The 16,185-nt window shown below is 44.0% G+C and overlaps 1 protein-coding gene across 9 annotated transcripts in view; it reads left to right on the forward strand.

Annotated features, from left to right (window-relative positions):
* Nucleotides 1-219: 219 nt before the first annotated feature.
* The window catches only part of pla2g7 (phospholipase A2, group VII (platelet-activating factor acetylhydrolase, plasma)), a 75,773-nt gene continuing 59,807 nt past the window's right edge, over nucleotides 220-16,185 (forward strand). For 2 of the 9 annotated variants that reach the window (XM_072251285.1, XM_072251294.1), the window contains exon 1: nucleotides 490-889. The gene's annotated coding sequence lies outside the window, so the exon portion shown is untranslated. Of the gene's footprint in view, nucleotides 358-489; nucleotides 890-1,278; nucleotides 1,445-3,518; nucleotides 3,847-5,378; nucleotides 8,649-8,731; nucleotides 8,925-10,044; nucleotides 10,106-16,185 lie in introns of those variants that run through there. The other 7 variants (XM_072251286.1, XM_072251288.1, XM_072251287.1 and 4 more) reach the window with 7 other exon arrangements.

A 16,185-nucleotide genomic window follows, 5' to 3' on the forward strand; every position in this document is an offset into this window, starting at 1 on the left:
TATTGTAAATAAGTAGAGGCTACGTGCGCATGTGGAAGATACCACTATAATCCCACGGGGTGAGAAGTAGTTCTTTTATTGGCGTTGAAGGTCACACGTCAAATGTTAATTACTTATAGGGCATCAAGGAATTTACAAAATGCTCAGCCCGAGCCTAATAGTTGTTTGCTGTGTTCTACCTTAGATTATTCAATGTTGTGGCCAGTTCCATACTGTAACCGCTCACGTTTTGACTTGTCACCCGACTGCCTAACTGAATTTACTATGGCTTAACATTTACTGAGTTCCGCACTTTCCTAATTAAATACTCCACTGTCAGGCCAGTAACCTTCAACATTCATGGGTTTGTGGACTCGGGTAACGTCAGTCTTTCTATTTACCAAATTTGATGAGTTAGTTATTTAAGTGTTATGCCCCTTTAAAGGTACAGGGAACTTTTTTTTGGATCGTAGCCCAAAGGGGCAACCCGCGTTCTCTGAGTTCGCGAGTGCACTACAGAAGGTCGACGACAGCGAAGGGTCTCGGCCCGAAACGTCAACTATACTTCTTTCCATAGATACTGCCTGGTTTGCTGAGTTCCTCCAGCATTTTATGTGTGTTGCTTGGATTTCCAGCATCTGCAGGTTTTCTCGTTTGTGTACTTTCTTGACGTTGTTATTGAACGCAAGCACCGAGCTCCTTCCGTAGTCATTGGGGAGAGCGGGCAAAAAGAGAGAGCCTGAACTGGTGGCAAAGTACAAGGTGTGCCGCCAGTTGTGAGATCTGATTACATTGGTTAACTAAGACTTGACGAAGAAGCGAACAAAGATAGAGAGGGAGGGCTTCTGTGGAGTGTTCCTGGCTTGTTCATTAGTACGCTGTCACGTCAGCTCCGGATCAGCGTGAAGCGGTAAGAAGTGTTGAATTTATTAAAGCGTGTACTACTGCCAGGGCTGACGAACACAATAATACAGTAGAAATAAAAGCAAGACAAAAAGACGCTTTTCACACAGTGACAATCTAAGTGGGCCTGAACGAAGGGATTGGGGGAAGTGGTGATAAAGTCAACAAACGAGTTCGTGCAGAATCCCAGCCTGGAAAAGGGGGGAGAGCAGTCTGTGGTGTTGCAAACAATGAGATACACTTCCAGGAGAAGTGTCATTGCCCCCTATGTGATTCCAAGGCTTAATTGATGTGGGCATTCAGGCTACTGTGCGGGGTGGGGGAACAGAAGACTTCGGGAGGGTTCAGCAACGATTTGGTGCCAGAGAGGCTCTCTGAGAAGGACAGTGCTTGAGATGTCGCAATTCAGAGGGCAGTGTATCAACTTAATTTTTAAACGCTTCAATTAACTTGACAAATTTGAGAAGATCGCGAAACCGATGAGCGTGGCGAAGGCGATTAGGAATTTATCAAAACGAGTTGTCCGAAATCTGTGCAGTCATATCAGATTATAATTCAGAAGGTATGTGTGAAGAATGTGTTTGCGTGACAAGTACTTTGTGAAAGTCGTCAAAATAGGGGAGCTGAAGATGCAGGTAACACGAAATAACAGAAGTTTAGTTATTTGGGCAATTAGAAGTCTGAGCAAAGCTTTTGCGGTAGTTCTGATGAAATGTTATCACCCTGAAGCGTCAACTCTCTTTTAAAAAAAAAGCACTGCTGCTGACTGATCTGCTGCGTATTTTCGCCATTTCCAGTTTTCACTTCAGTACACAAGTTTAAACAAAACTTGCTGTGTGGTAGTGAGCTACACTCTCAGTATTGCTTCCAGTTTGGGTGACGAGCCCAGGGTGTGTGTAGGGAGGGGTTATTAAAGAGTAGAAAAAAAACTTACTTAGAACTCCCGATTTAGGACTTCCGGAAGCTAAGATACAATTTTGTGAACAATGAAGGGAGGTCTAATTTAAAAAACCTCTTAGAAACAGGATAGGTGGAGAAGATTTAAATTGAAAGCTATATATAGATAAACATACTGAATGCAAACCAGAGTAGGAAAGTCTTTGGGGATTTTTTGAAAAGCAGTTGAATACCGTGAGAGGGATACTATAACCGCTACTCATGTGCCTAGTATAGTTCCCTTTTTGGAGACACTAGAGACTGCCTTTTATGCTCATATTGACCGTCAAAACATGGAGAAACCATCATGAACTACTACAACCCCCCAATGACCCTGTGATTTCAGTCTCTGTGGCCAACGTGCGAGCAGCCTTCAGGAGGGTGAACCCAGGAAAAGCATCTGGGCCAGACGGGGTGTGGTAAACCATATATATAGGTTGTAACTGGGTTACCTGTCTGGACATGCCTGGACACGCCCCTCTGTTGACTGCTCCTGTGGCTTCTCCCACAGACCCCTGAATAAAGGCGATTGTGTCACTGTTCCTCCCTCAGTCCAGGATAGATATTCAGCATTGACGTGGGTCCATTTTACTGTTAATAAAAGCCTTTCAGGTATTTACTTTACTTCCACTCTTTTGGCGTAATTGATAGTGCATCACAGGGTAACTAAAGACCTGTGCTAATGAACTGGCTGGCCTGTTCACTGAGATCATTAATCTCTCACTTCAGCTGTCTGAGGTACCCACCTACTTCAAGCAGACTTCAATTACACTGATGCCCAAGAGGAACATGGTTATCTTCCTCCAGGATTATCTTCCAGTAGCATACATCCACAGTGATGAAACATATAAACTCCTGCCTGAGAAGCAACTTGGGTCCGTTCCACTCCACAGCCACAGGCCCACGGCAGATACCATCTCATTGGCTCTTCACTCAACCCTGGAACATCTGGACAGCAAAGATGCTTACATCAGGATGCTCTTTATCGACTACAGCTCAGCATTCAATAGCATCTTCCCCTCAAAGCTAATCAATAAGCTTCACGACCTTGGCCACAATACCTCCTCATGCATTGGCTCCTCAATTTCTTCACTTGCAGATCCCGATCAATTCAGATTGGCAACATCTCCACAGTCTCCATCAGAACAGGTGCCTTGCAAGACTGCGTGCTTAGCCCCCTTCTCTACTCACTTTACACTTCCGACTGTGTTGCTAAGCATTGCTGCAATGCCACATTCAAGTTTGTTGACAACACCACTGTCGTAGGTTGAATCAAAGTTGGTATTGAATCAGCATATAGGAGGGGCATTGAATATCTGGCTGAGTGGTGCCTCAACACCACCCCTTATTTCACCCCTTGACAGTAAAACCAAGGAGCTGACTTCAGGAGGAAGAAACCTGTGCTCTGTCAGCCTGGCTTCATTGAAGGATCAGAGGTGGGGAGGGTCAGCAGCTTTAAATTCCTCGGTGCTATCATTTCGGAGGAACTGTCCTGGGCCCAATATGCGTCAAATTATGAAGAGAACACAGCAGTGCCTCTAATTCCTTTGGAGCTTGTGAAGATTCGGCATGACATCTAAAACTTCTATAGATGTAGGAGGAGGAGCTTAGGAGAACAATGGAGCCTAACGGCGACTCCTTTGCTTGGATCTTCAGAAACAGCTCTATTTCTATCTTTAATATCTATTTTTCCCCTTCAGGGTTCCTTTGAAGACCCTGACCTGGAGTTACGCACTGACTTCGGTTCTTTGTGGGAATGGGACACCCTCTCGGGTTCTCAAGACTGGCCACTATTTGATATACCAAAGTTGTGGCCTAGAAAACTAGCGAGCTGTCAGGGTTCCGGGATTTCATGGCTCTGGAGGCGGGCAGACTCGAGGGCGATGCCGCTGCAGGAAACTAGTGTGTCGTGGGAGACAGAAGATTGAAAGCAGCAAGCTGGCTACTGGCTTTGTGCCCAGAGACCTGAGTTCTTTGAGCACAGAACTCGGAAGAAGCAGCGCAACAGACTTTTAACATCATAAATCAGTGAGTTGTTTGTTATGTCTTCCCTCTCTCTGTGAAACAGCGACACCTCTTTTTCCCTTATTAGGGAGAGAGAGAGTCTGTGGTGTGTCAAATTATCGGGTGAATGAGTAGTCTTTGGGGTACTGCAAATTTTTTTATCTTTGTTGACGCTTTGCTGCACCAATAGTGCTCGGTGGGGGCGGTCATTGCTTTGCTGCTGCTTTTGCGTGGGAGGGGGAGCTTCTAACATTAAACTATCATTCATTCTTTGGGGCACTCCTCTGTTTTCGTGGATGTTTGTGAAGAAAAAGAATTTCAGGATGTATATTGTATACATTTCTCTGACATTAAATGTACCTTTGAAACCTTTGAGATGTGTGACTGCGTCACAGCCTGGAATGGAAACACCAATGCCCTTGAATGAAAATCCTATAAAAGTAGTGGATATGGCCTAGTCCATCACAGGTAAAGCCCTCCCCAACATTGAGCACTCCTACATGAACCATTTTATCGCCAGAAAGCAGCATCCATCATCAGGGACCCCTACCATGAAGGTCATGCTCTCTTCTCACTGCTGTAATCAGGAAGAAGGTACAGGAGCCTCATGACTCACCACCAGGTTCAGGAACAGTTATTGCCCCTCAAACATGAGGTTTTTGAACCACTGAACTTCATTTGCCCCACCATTGAAAAGTTTCCACAATCTAAGGACTGACTTTCAAGGACTCTTCACTTCATATTCTCCATATTTATTGTTTATTTGTTTGTTCCCTTTTTGTATTTGCACAGTTCATTGTTTTTCTGCACACTTTGAATGCCCAAGCTGGCAAGGCCTTTCATTGATTCTGTTATAGTTACTAATCTATTAGGGATTAATTGAGTATCTCTGCAAGGAAATGAATCTCAGGGTTTTCTATGATATATATATATATGTGTGTGTGTATGTGTGTGTATATATATATATATATATATATATATATATATGTAATTTGACAATAAACTTGCTTTGAACTTTTGAACATGTTGGAATCTGAACCTATAATAAGTTGCTGGAAGAATTCATTGGGTCAAGCCTCTGCAAGGTAGTAGTCTGTGCCAGACAACACTGCCACCACCTTATTTGCAGATTGGTGCAAAGTGAATATTGAAAGGGGCTAAAGTTGGAATGGGTAATTTGATTGGGCAAGTTCAGACAGTTGATGCCATGTTGGCAATTAGAAATGAGAAAGGTCAGAAAAAGATAAGAGGCCAGAAGGAGGTGTACAAGTGGAGGGCCAAGTGCTGGAAATGTGAAGAAAGTGTCACCAGTGGGGATATGGATTCCCTGCTGAAGAAGTTGCCTCAGTGGTGAAGATTACAGAAGAAGAGCTCTGTCATGTTGGTTCTGGAATTTTTTGAGGTGTGTGCACGATGGTACAAAAGTGAGGCTGTGCTGAAAACTGACATCATGGTGTTAGAGGGAGTTTGTGGGGGGGGGGAGGTGATGGTAGGTGTGGTGCTGGGGTGAGGGGCAAGGCCTGAGGACCATCACTTTATCACTTTACCTTAATGGATGATGCTTGTCTCGTTCTTCCAGCAGCTTAATTTTTCTTACAATTCCTTATTTGTGTCCACCTTTTAATCTTTAAGACCACAAGACATAGGAGCTGAATTAGGCCATTTGGCCCATCAAGTCAGCTCTGCCATTCCATCATGGGTGATTTATTATTCCTCTCAATCCCATTCTCTTGACTTTTCCTTGTAGCCTGACTAATCAAGAACCTATCAACCTCTGCTTTAAATATATTCAATGACTTGATCTCCACACCCACCTGTATCAATGAATTCCACAAATTCACTACCCTCTAGCTAAAGAAATTCCTCCTCATCTCTGTTCTAAATGAACATCCCTCTATTCTTAAACTGCACCCTTTGGTCCTAGATTCTCATTATCGGAAACCATCCTACCTGTATCCTGACTTTTAGATATAACCAAAGTGACTATACACTTACAGCTGGTTTGATCATTCTGTGGTGGACTGCTATGTAAGATTATAGAGTGATAAAATAGTACCACACAGTAAAAGGCCCTTTGGCCCATCTAGTCCATGCTGGCCTGCATCTGGACCATAGCCCTCCATAACCTACTTTTTTCCACATAAGAATGCAAAGAACCTAACTTTTATTAGGTGAAAGTGGAAAGTATCCTCAATTTTCGGTGTGAGTGGCATAATCTGTCTGAAGAATCATTGAATGATACAATTGTAATAGGCTTGGGTGTTTATTTGATCTGTGAGTAACACTAACTAAGGCAAAGTTATTTTGATCTTGGGGCCATTATGTCTATGTGTAATCTGAACAAACTTTCACCATGATGATAGCTTAAAGGTTTTTTTTAATTATAAGAACATAGAACATAGAAATTTACAGCACATTACAGGCCCTTCAGCCCACAATGTTGTGCTGACCATGTAACCTACTCTAGAAACTCCCTAGAATTTCCCTAGTGCATAGCCCTCTATTTTTCTAAGCTCCATATACCTATCTAAGAGGCTCTTAAAAGACTCTATTGTATCCACTTCCACCACCACTCTCTGTGTAAAAAAAACTTACCCCTGACATCGCCTTGGTACCTATTTCCAAGCACCTTAAAACTATGACGCCTCGTGTTAGCGATTTCAGTCCTGGGAAAAAGCCTCTGGCTATCCACACAATCAATGCCCCCCATTATTTTATACACCTCTATCAGGTCACCTCTAATCCTCCGTCACTCCAAGGAGAAAAGGTCAAGATCACTCAACCTATTCTCATAAGGTATGCTCTCCAATCCAGGCAACATCCTTGTAAATCTCCTCTGCACTCTCAATATAGTATCCCCATCCTTCCTGTAGTGAGGTGACCAGAACTGAACACAGTACTCCAAGTGGAGTCTGACCAAGGTCTTATATAGCTGTAGCATTACCTCACGGCTCTTGATCTCAATCCCACGGTCGATGAATGCCAACACATCATACGTCTCCTTAAAAACACTGTCAAGCTGTGCAGCAGCTTTGAGTGTCCAATAGACACATACCCCAAGATCTCTCATATCCTCCACATTGCCAAGAATCTTACCATCAATTTTTTTCTTTTTCTTACAGAAACATCTGCATGATGTTAAGCTAGGGCACATCATCAGTGATGTTACCAGGGGTCGTCGGGTGTTTCAGATCTTTCAGCATCATACACCCTCGCCCAGGCGACCCGACCAGGGTTGATCGGACCCCGGCCTGTGCCCTAGCAGCAGCCCACGGATCTGCCCTTTTTATCCAGAGCCATCTTGATGCTTTCTCTGCTGCATCTGTGATGGTAGAAATGGCTCTCCTTCTTCTCTACCCTGTGATTCCAAGTGCAGTGTATACTTTGCAGAGCCGCTGGCCTGCAAAGCCATGACACCAAACCTCCACGGGCCAACACTTTGCTCTCCGGTCTCTTCTTTGGCAGTTGTTCTTCAGATCTTTGTATTTGGCTCTTTTCTGCCTCATAGGCCTCCTCCATGCATTCTTCCCACGGCACAGTAAGCTCAAGCATAAGAACATGCTTCAATGAGTCGAACCACAACACAATGTCGGGCTGCAATGTAGTCTCTGTGATGTGGGGAGGAAATTGCAGCTGTTTTCCCAGGTCTGCTTTTAGCTTCCAGTCCTGCGCAGTGAAGAGCAACCCGGTTGCTTTCTGGTGTTCTGTTGGTCTCTCCCCTCTTTGACAAAGCAGATGGTATTCTTGACTGGACTTGTTTTCCGGCAGATGTTAAGGGTGCTGCAGATTGTCTCAGCAATTGTCCAGAGGACCTGGTCATGCCACCACCGATAACGGCCATCGGCAAGAGCTCTGGGGCAGCAGCTCAGAATATGCTCTAGCGTACCGGTGTTCTCACAGAGGGGGCAAACTGGTCGGAAGTGCAGGTTGGTTGGGCTAGGAAGGGCGTCATAAACAGGCTGGATAAGGAACCTGATGCGGTGTGGATTCACCTTCCAGAGATTGTTCCATGTGATATTTCACTCGAACACCCGCTCCCATTTGGTCCAGGCTCCTTGCTGTTTCATTGCCATGCTCTGCTGGTCCTCTCCTCCTCCACAGCTGCCTTTCTGTCATTCTGGACCAGTTCTCGTCACTCTTTCCCTTGTACTTTGTCAAAATGGGGGACTTCAAGGCTTCCAAGTCCAACTCTCCCCTTGGCGACGGCCCCCACCAGCACTTTGTGGCGCAGTCACGCCTCAGCTTCTTCCACTGCAGCTTCTGCCTTCAAACTTGATCTACCAGAATGAACCACTTCGCACTTATCTGGGTTAAAGTCCATCTGCCACTTCTCAGCCCAGTTCTGCACCCTGTCGAGTCCCACTGTAACCTCTGACAAACCTCCAGACTATCCACAACACCCTCAACCCCCGACCTTTGTGTCATCAACAGTTATTTATAGAATACTGAATAAATTTGCAGGTCTTTTAAATACTTAAATTGTTATATACCCGCAGGCCATTTTGTTGGTAATTCTACTTCCAACTACCTTTGAAACCAGACAGACATTTCATACTCATCTTTGAATAATGCTGTGGTATCTTTTAATCTACCTAAAATGAGCTCTGAGAGTTCAAGCTCTCAGTATAATAAACCAGTCAGGGCAGTTGGGGAGAGAAAAAAAAAACAAATAATGGAGATGTTGTGAGATTCTGCAGATGCTGGAAATCTTGAGCAACACACACACATGATGGAGGAACTCAGCAAGTCAGGCAGCATCTATGGAGAGGAATAAGCAGTTGACGTTTCAGGCTGAGACTCTTAAGGACTGGAAAAGAACGGGCAAGGTGCCAGAATAAGAGGGGGAGGGGAGGAAGTTCAAACTGGCAGATGATAGGTGAAGAGGGAGGTGGATGGGTGGGGGAGGAGTGGATACTGAGAGAGAATGATGGAAATGAATAACATGCTAAGGGTGTCTGTGGACAGAGAACAATGCAGATATACCCTTTGTCCTATCTATTTCATCCCCAGTCTCTACAACTAAGTTGCTCTTTTCACTTCCCAAGTTCTGTTGAACTGGAAAATCAACTGCATTTTTTTCTCCATAGGTGTTGCCTGACCTGGTGAGTATTTCCAGGATGTTGCTTTTATACCACCTATTGCTGTTTGAGGAAGAATTTTCCAAGTAGTTTCTGCGTATAGAAGCCTTTCCTAATTTCACTCCTGAAAAATCAGGTTCTCATTTTTTTTAAACTATCTTCATTAATCTTTGACTCCAACTTGATCTTCTGATGCCTTCTAATTTTTTTTCAGCATTTGCAGTATTTTGTTTCTTGTTGTAGTAGAAATCATTCTTTCTATCTGCCTTATTTCTCACCTTTGCCACTCCGGAATGATATCTGTATTTGTTAAGTAGGGTACCGTGCACAATGCTGATTTGATGGAGACAGACGTGAAAGCAGGGAGGAACGTCTGGAGAAACTTCTGAAATGCCCGCTTCGCTGCCACAGCTACTATGTGGTCTGGAAGCTCCAGAGGAGTAGGCCTCTGAATCCTCGGCTTTACTTGTTCTGGCGGCCGGGACGAGGTCGAAGGCGCTCGGCAGAGGATGGCACTTGGGAGGCTGCATCGGAGGGGCTGGTTGGAGGCTCGAAGTTTTTGGACGGACTCAATCCGCTGTGGTCGGGTGCTTCCAGTGCATCGGCGGTTGTCAGTTGTCGGTGCATGGAGGTTAATGGCAGGGAGAGTTTCTCCCTTTATGCCGCCTGCTATCAGGGACTATAGGAGTCGATCGGGACTTGAGACTTTTTTTTACCGTGCCCATGGTCTGTTCTTTATCAAATTATGGTATTGTTTTGCACTGCTGTAACTATATGTTATAATTATGTGGTTTTGTTAGTGTTAGTCTTTGGTTTGTCCTGTTTTTGTGTGATATCACTCTGGAGGAACATTGTATCATTTCTTAATGCATGCATTTCTAAATGACAATAAACGAGGACTGAGTGTCCTCATAATCTAAAAAAAATTAAATTGACTTTGATGTTAGAAATTCCAGCAAATACTATTCTGGTTTATTATATTCTTGTTATTTTACTCTTGGAATTCAGATATAATTTTGGTAAGTCTGCAATGTACCATCTCCCAAGACCAGCCTAGCTTTCCTCAAATATGATACCCAGCTTTGTTTCTTTTTTGTCTTGCAATAACATTAAAATCATCTATTCTTTCTATCTTGTCATTTAGAACATACACAACTTCATCCGTTTTTCAAGTTGGAAGTACAGAGCTTTAAATTTGTCAACGTGTGAGTTTCTCTCTCTCTCTCTCTCTCTCTCTCTCTCTCTCTCAAAAATGTGGCCTCTTTTTTAAAGAAAGTAGTGAACTACTGATTTGTTAACCTAACATTGGTAGACTAGAAAACAATGGAATATATAATAAAAGATGTGATATCAAGATACTTGGGAGATGATTGAAAAAAGATACTCTGAATCATATTTAACTATTGGGGTTTTGAAGGAGTAATCTGGTAGAAAAATGAGGGGGAATCCTATATGTATTTGGAATGTTGGAAAGCTTATTGTAAGGTTCTGCATGCGGTTGGTAGCTAAAGTTAGAATTCATGGAATTGGGATTACTACATTTGGAGGCCTGATTTACAGACAGTAATCAAAGAGTAGGAATTAACAGTTCCTTCTTAAATAGACAGCCTATCATTTGTGGGTACTGTAGAAATCAGTGATTGGGTTCCAGCTGTTTGCAATCTTGGTTAATATATTGGCTTTGGTGACTAAATGTAATGCTTCCAAATTTTCTGATGGCACAAAATTAACTGAATGCTAAGAGCTTCAAGCTAAATGACGGGGCATCAACATTGAAGAGGGAATATTACATGAGATAAAAATGTGAGATTATGCACCGTAAGGAAAATCAGAACTACTGAACTTATTTTAAATTGGTAAATTCGATAGTCAAATTGACGTGGGTGTCTCTGTATAAATCTTTGTAAGCAAGTGTTGGCCCAGCAGGCAATTATGAAGGCAAAGTAAACATCACTTGCATACTTAAATCATGGAGTAACGACTAAAGGTCTTACTAAATTGTGTAGGGTTTTTATAAAGCTACAAGAGGATTATTATATGCAATTTTGGTATTTTTAACTGAAAAAAGAGAATTATTTATATCCTGGGTTGGCGGTCTGTCACCTGCAGTAAGTTTTGAGTAGATCGTGCTTCTACCTGCCAGAGCTTAGAACATGGCCTCTTAGAAGCATTGAAATAATTTAGAGGGCTCCTGATGTTAGATATTGGGAGGAGGTTTTTCATGGTTGACACATATCGAGAACCAGTGTTTACAATGTCGAAGTAAGTAGTAAGCTATTCCAGACTGAAATGAGAAATTTCTTCACTAAATGTGGTAATTTTTTTTCATATTCTCTACCCCCAGAAGTTTATAAAAGTAAGCTTGTTGTTTGCATGGGAGATTTCTGGATAATAAAAGAATCAAGGTGTGAGGGAATAAGGCAGGAAAATGGAGCTGAGGTTGAAGATCAGCCCTTGTCTGAAAGCCTGGCAGAGCAAGCTCAAGGGATTGAATGGCCTGTTCCTTCTCCTCTTTTGGATTGGGACTAGAGAGCGCCGTGGGAGCTGAACTCTGAAGGAAGGCAGTTTTTTAAAAAACTTCTTCGAGTGCCAGAAGGGCGAGACTGCGCAGGCGCATGACGTCAAAGGGACCGCGCGGAGAGTTTAAGAAGACAGGTTGCTGCCAATGGCTCTCTTTTGGATCCGGACTACAAAGCGCCATGGGAGCTGAATTCTGAAGGAAGGCAGTTTTTTTAAAAACTTCCTCGAGTGCAAGGAGGACGAGACTGCACAGGCGCGTGACATCAACAGGACAGCGCGGAGAGATTAAAAAGGAGACCACCCTATACAGCGGGCAGCTGTCGGAGCAGGCAGCGGAGTGAGTGGGAGCAGAGTGTAGGGATTTGGCTTCAACGGGCTTCGGCGGTAAACGGGAAGAGGCGAGAGCAAAGCGCCAACTCTTTTTTTTCCTCCCCCCCCCCCCCCCCGCCCCACCTTCGCGAATCGGCCCGGACAGGCAGGAACAGCAGGGCTCTCACAGCTAACAGTACGAGCTAATGGTTTTAAAAAGTTTGTCTGTTTGGTGAGGTAAGTGGGTGAGTAGACTTATTTTTCCTGTTTCATTCCTGTAGAATTAGATAGCATGCCTGCAGGGTTAGTGCTTTGCTCAGGGTGTCAGATGTGGGAATCCTGGGAGACCTCCAGCCTCCCTGATGGCCACATCTGCGCCAGGTGCACCGAGATGCAGCACCTCAGAGATCTTGTTAGGGATCTGGAGCTGCAGCTTGATGACCTACTGCTTATCAGGGAAAGTGAAGAGGTGATAGACAGGAGCTACAGGGAGGTAGTCATCCCTAGGCTACAGGGGTCGGAAAACTGGGTCATTGTCAAGAGAGGGAAGGGAAATGCCCAGATAGTGGAGAGCACACATGTGGCCGTCCCCCTCAGCAACAAATATCCTGTTCTGGATGCTGTTGAGGGTGATGACCTGACAGGGGATGCCCACGGTGACCGGGTCTCTGGCACTGAGCCTGGCGCTGTTGTGCCGGAGAGAAGGAGGGAGAAGAGAAATGCGGTAATCGTGGGGGATTCCATAGTCAGGGGAACAGACAGGAGATTCTGTGAGCCTGATAGAGATACCCGCATGGTGTGTTCCCTCCCAGGTGCCAGGGTACGGGATGTCTCGGATCGGGTCCTGAATATTCTAAAGGGGGAGGGTGAGCAGCCAGTTGTCCTGGTACATGTTGGTACCAATGACATTGATAGGACAAAGGAGGAGGTCCTGAAGAGAGATTTCCAGGAGTTAGGAAGGAAGCTGAGAAGCAGGACCTCCAGGGTAGTAATCTCGAGATTGCTACCTGTGCAACTTGCTAGCGAGGGCAAGAATAGTAGGATCAGGCAGATGAATGTGTGGCTGAGAGACTGGTGTAGGGAGCAGGGCTTCAGATTCTTGGAGAATTGGGATCTCTTCTGGGGGAAGTATGACCTGTTCAAAAAGGACAGGTTACACCTGAACCTGAAGGGGACCAATATCCTGGCAGGAAAGTTTAATAGAGCTGTTAGGGAGGGTTTAAACTAATTTGGCAGGGGGATGGGAACCGGAATGACAGAGCGGAGGAAGGAGAAAACAGAAATAAATCTAAGATAGTGAGCAGTAAAGATGTCAGGAAAGACAGGCAGGTGATGGGGCAAATTTGTAGCCATTGGGATGAGTTGCAGTGCAGTAAAGTTGCAGTGAAATCAAAGCGAAAAGTATCAAATACTGGTCTTAAGGTGTTGTACTTAAATGCACACAGCATAAGGAATCAGGTGGATGATCTTGTCGTACAGCTACAGATTGGCAGGTATGATATTGTGGCCATCACTGAGACCTGGCTAAAGGATGCATGTCTCTGGGAGCTGAACGTCCAAGGATACATGGTGTATCGGAAGGATAGGAAGGTAGGCAGAGGGGGAGGCGTGTCTTTATTGGTAAGAAATTATATTAAATCATTAGAAAGAGGTGATATAGGATCGGAAGGTGCAGAATCTTTATGGTTTGAGCTAAGAAATAGCAGGGGTAAAAGGACCCTGATGGCAGTTATTTATAGGCCTCCAAACAGCTGCAGGGATGTGGACTACAAATTACAACTGGAAGTAGAAAAGGCTTGTCAGAAGGGCAGTATTATGATAATTGTGGAGGATTTTATCATGCGAGTAGATTGGGAAAATCAGGTCGGCACTGGATCTCAAAAGAGAATTTCTAGAATGACTGCGAGATGGCTTCTTAGAACAGCTTGTGTTGAGCCCACTAGCAGATCGGCTGTACTGGATTGGGTATTGTGTAATGAACCGGAAGTGATTAGAGAGATTGAGGTGAAGGAACCCTTAGGAGGCAGTGATCATAACATGATTGAGTTCACTGTGAAATTAGAAAAAGAGAAGCCGAAATCTGATGTGTCGGTATTTCAGTGGAGTAAAGGAAATTACAGTGGCATGAGAGAGGAACTGGCCAAAGTTGACTGGAAAGGGACACTGGCGGGAAAGACTGCAGAGCAGCAGTGGCTGGAGTTTATGCGAGAAATGAGGAATGTGCAAGACAGGTATATTCCAAAAAAGAAGAAATTTTCGAGTGGAAAAAGTATGCAACCGTGGTTGACAAGAGAAGTCAAAGCCAAAGTTAAAACAAAGGAGAGGGCATACAAGGAAGCAAAAATTAGTGGGAAGACAGAGGATTGGGAAGTTTTTAAAACCTTACAAAAGGAAACCATGAAGGTCATTAAGAGGGAAAAGATTAACTATGAAAGGAAGCTAGCAAATAATATCGAAGAGGATACTAAAAGCTTTTTCAAGTATATAAAGAGTAAAAGACAGGTGAGAGTAGATATAGGACCAATAGAAAATGATGCTGGAGAAATTGTAATGGGAGATAAGGAGATGGCAGAGGAACTGAACGAGTATTTTCCATCAGTCTTCACTGAGGAAGACATCAGCCGTGTACCAGACACTCAAGGGTGGCAGGGACGAGAAGTGTGCACAGTCACAATTACGACAGAGAAAGTACTCAGGAAGCTGAATAGTCTAAAGTTAGATAAATCTCCTGGACCAGATGGAATGCAAGGAAGTAGCTGTGGAGATTGCGGAGGTATTAGCGATGATCTTTCAAAAGTCGATAGATTCTGGCATGGTTCCGGTAGACTGGAAGATTGCAAATGTCACTCCGCTATTTAAGAAGGGGGCAAGGAAGCAAAGAGGAAATTATAGACCTGTTAGCTTGACATCGGTGGTTGGGAAGTTGTTGGAGTAGATTGTCAAGGATGAGGTTACAGAGTACCTGGAGGCATATGACAAGATAGGCAGGACTCAGCATGGATTCCTTAAAGGAAAATACTGCCTGACAAACCTATTACAATTTTTTGAGGGAATTACCAGTAGGCTAGACCAGGGAGATGCATTGGATGTTGTATATTTGGATTTTCAGATGGCCTTTGACAAGGTGCCACACATGAGGCTACTTAACAAGATAAGAGCCCAGGGAATTACGGTAAAGTTACATACGTGGATAGAGCGTTGGCTGATTGGCAGGAAACAGAGAGTGGGAATAAAGGGATCCTATTCTGGTTGGCTGCAAGTTACCAGTGGTGTTCCACAGGTGTTCGTGTTGGGGCTGCTTCTTTTTACATTGTACAACAACGATTTGGATTATGGAATAGATGGCTTTGTGGCTAAGTTTGCTGATGATACAAAGATAGGTGGAGGGGCCGGTAGTGCTGAGGAAATGGAGAGTCTGCAGAGAGACTTGGATAGATTGGAAGAATGGGCAGAGAAGTGGCAAATGAAGTACAATGTTGGAAAATGTATGGTTATGCACTTTGGCAGAAAAAATAAATGGACAGACTATTATTTAAATAGGGAAAGAATTCAAAGTTCTGAGATGCAACGGGACTTGGGAGTCCTCGTACAGGATACCCTTAAATTTAACCTCCAGGTTGAGTCAGTAGTGAAGAAGGCGAATGCAATGTTGGCATTCATTTCTAGAGGAATAGAGTATAGGAGCAGGGATGTGATGTTGAGGCTCTATAAGGCGCTGGTGAGACCTCACTTGGAGTACTGTGGGCAGTTTTGGTCTCCTTATTTAAGAAAGGATGTGCTGACGTTGGAGAGGGTATGGAGAAGATTCACTAGAATGATTCCGGGAATAAGAGGGTTAACATATGAGGAACGTTTGTCTGCTCTTGGACTGTATTCCTTGGAGTTTAGAAGAATGAGGAGAGACCTCATAGAAACATTTAGAATGTTGAAAGGCATGGACAGAGTGGATGTGGCAAAGTTGTTTCCCATGATAAGGGAGTCTAGTACGAGAGGGCATGACTTAAGGATTGAAGGGTGCCCATTCAGAACAGAAATGTGAAGAAATTTTTTTAGTCAGAGGGTGGTGAATGTATGGAATTTGTTGCCATGGGCAGCAGTGGAGGCCAAGTCATTGAGTGTATTTAAGGCAGAGATTGATAGGTATTTGAGTAGCCAGGGCATCAAAGGTTATGGTGAGAAGGCGGGGGAATGGAACTAAATGGGAGAATGGATCAGCTCATGATAAAATGGCGGAGCAGACTCGATGGGCCGAATGGCCGACTTCTGCTCCTTTGTCTTATGGTCATATGGTCTTATTATCAGTCCTTTGTGCTATTGAAGGTTAAATCGATAATTGGAAATTCTGCTCTCTAAATGAGTGGGTTTTGTCCAATTAACTATTTCCACCATTTTCTGCTTCTGTTTCCGATTCCCAGCATTTTCTGCATAATTTTCAGCTTTTCCTTTATTTTGATAA

Source organism: Mobula birostris, chromosome 2 (assembly GCF_030028105.1).
Source record: "Mobula birostris isolate sMobBir1 chromosome 2, sMobBir1.hap1, whole genome shotgun sequence".
NCBI classification, from domain to species: domain Eukaryota; kingdom Metazoa; phylum Chordata; class Chondrichthyes; order Myliobatiformes; family Myliobatidae; genus Mobula; species Mobula birostris.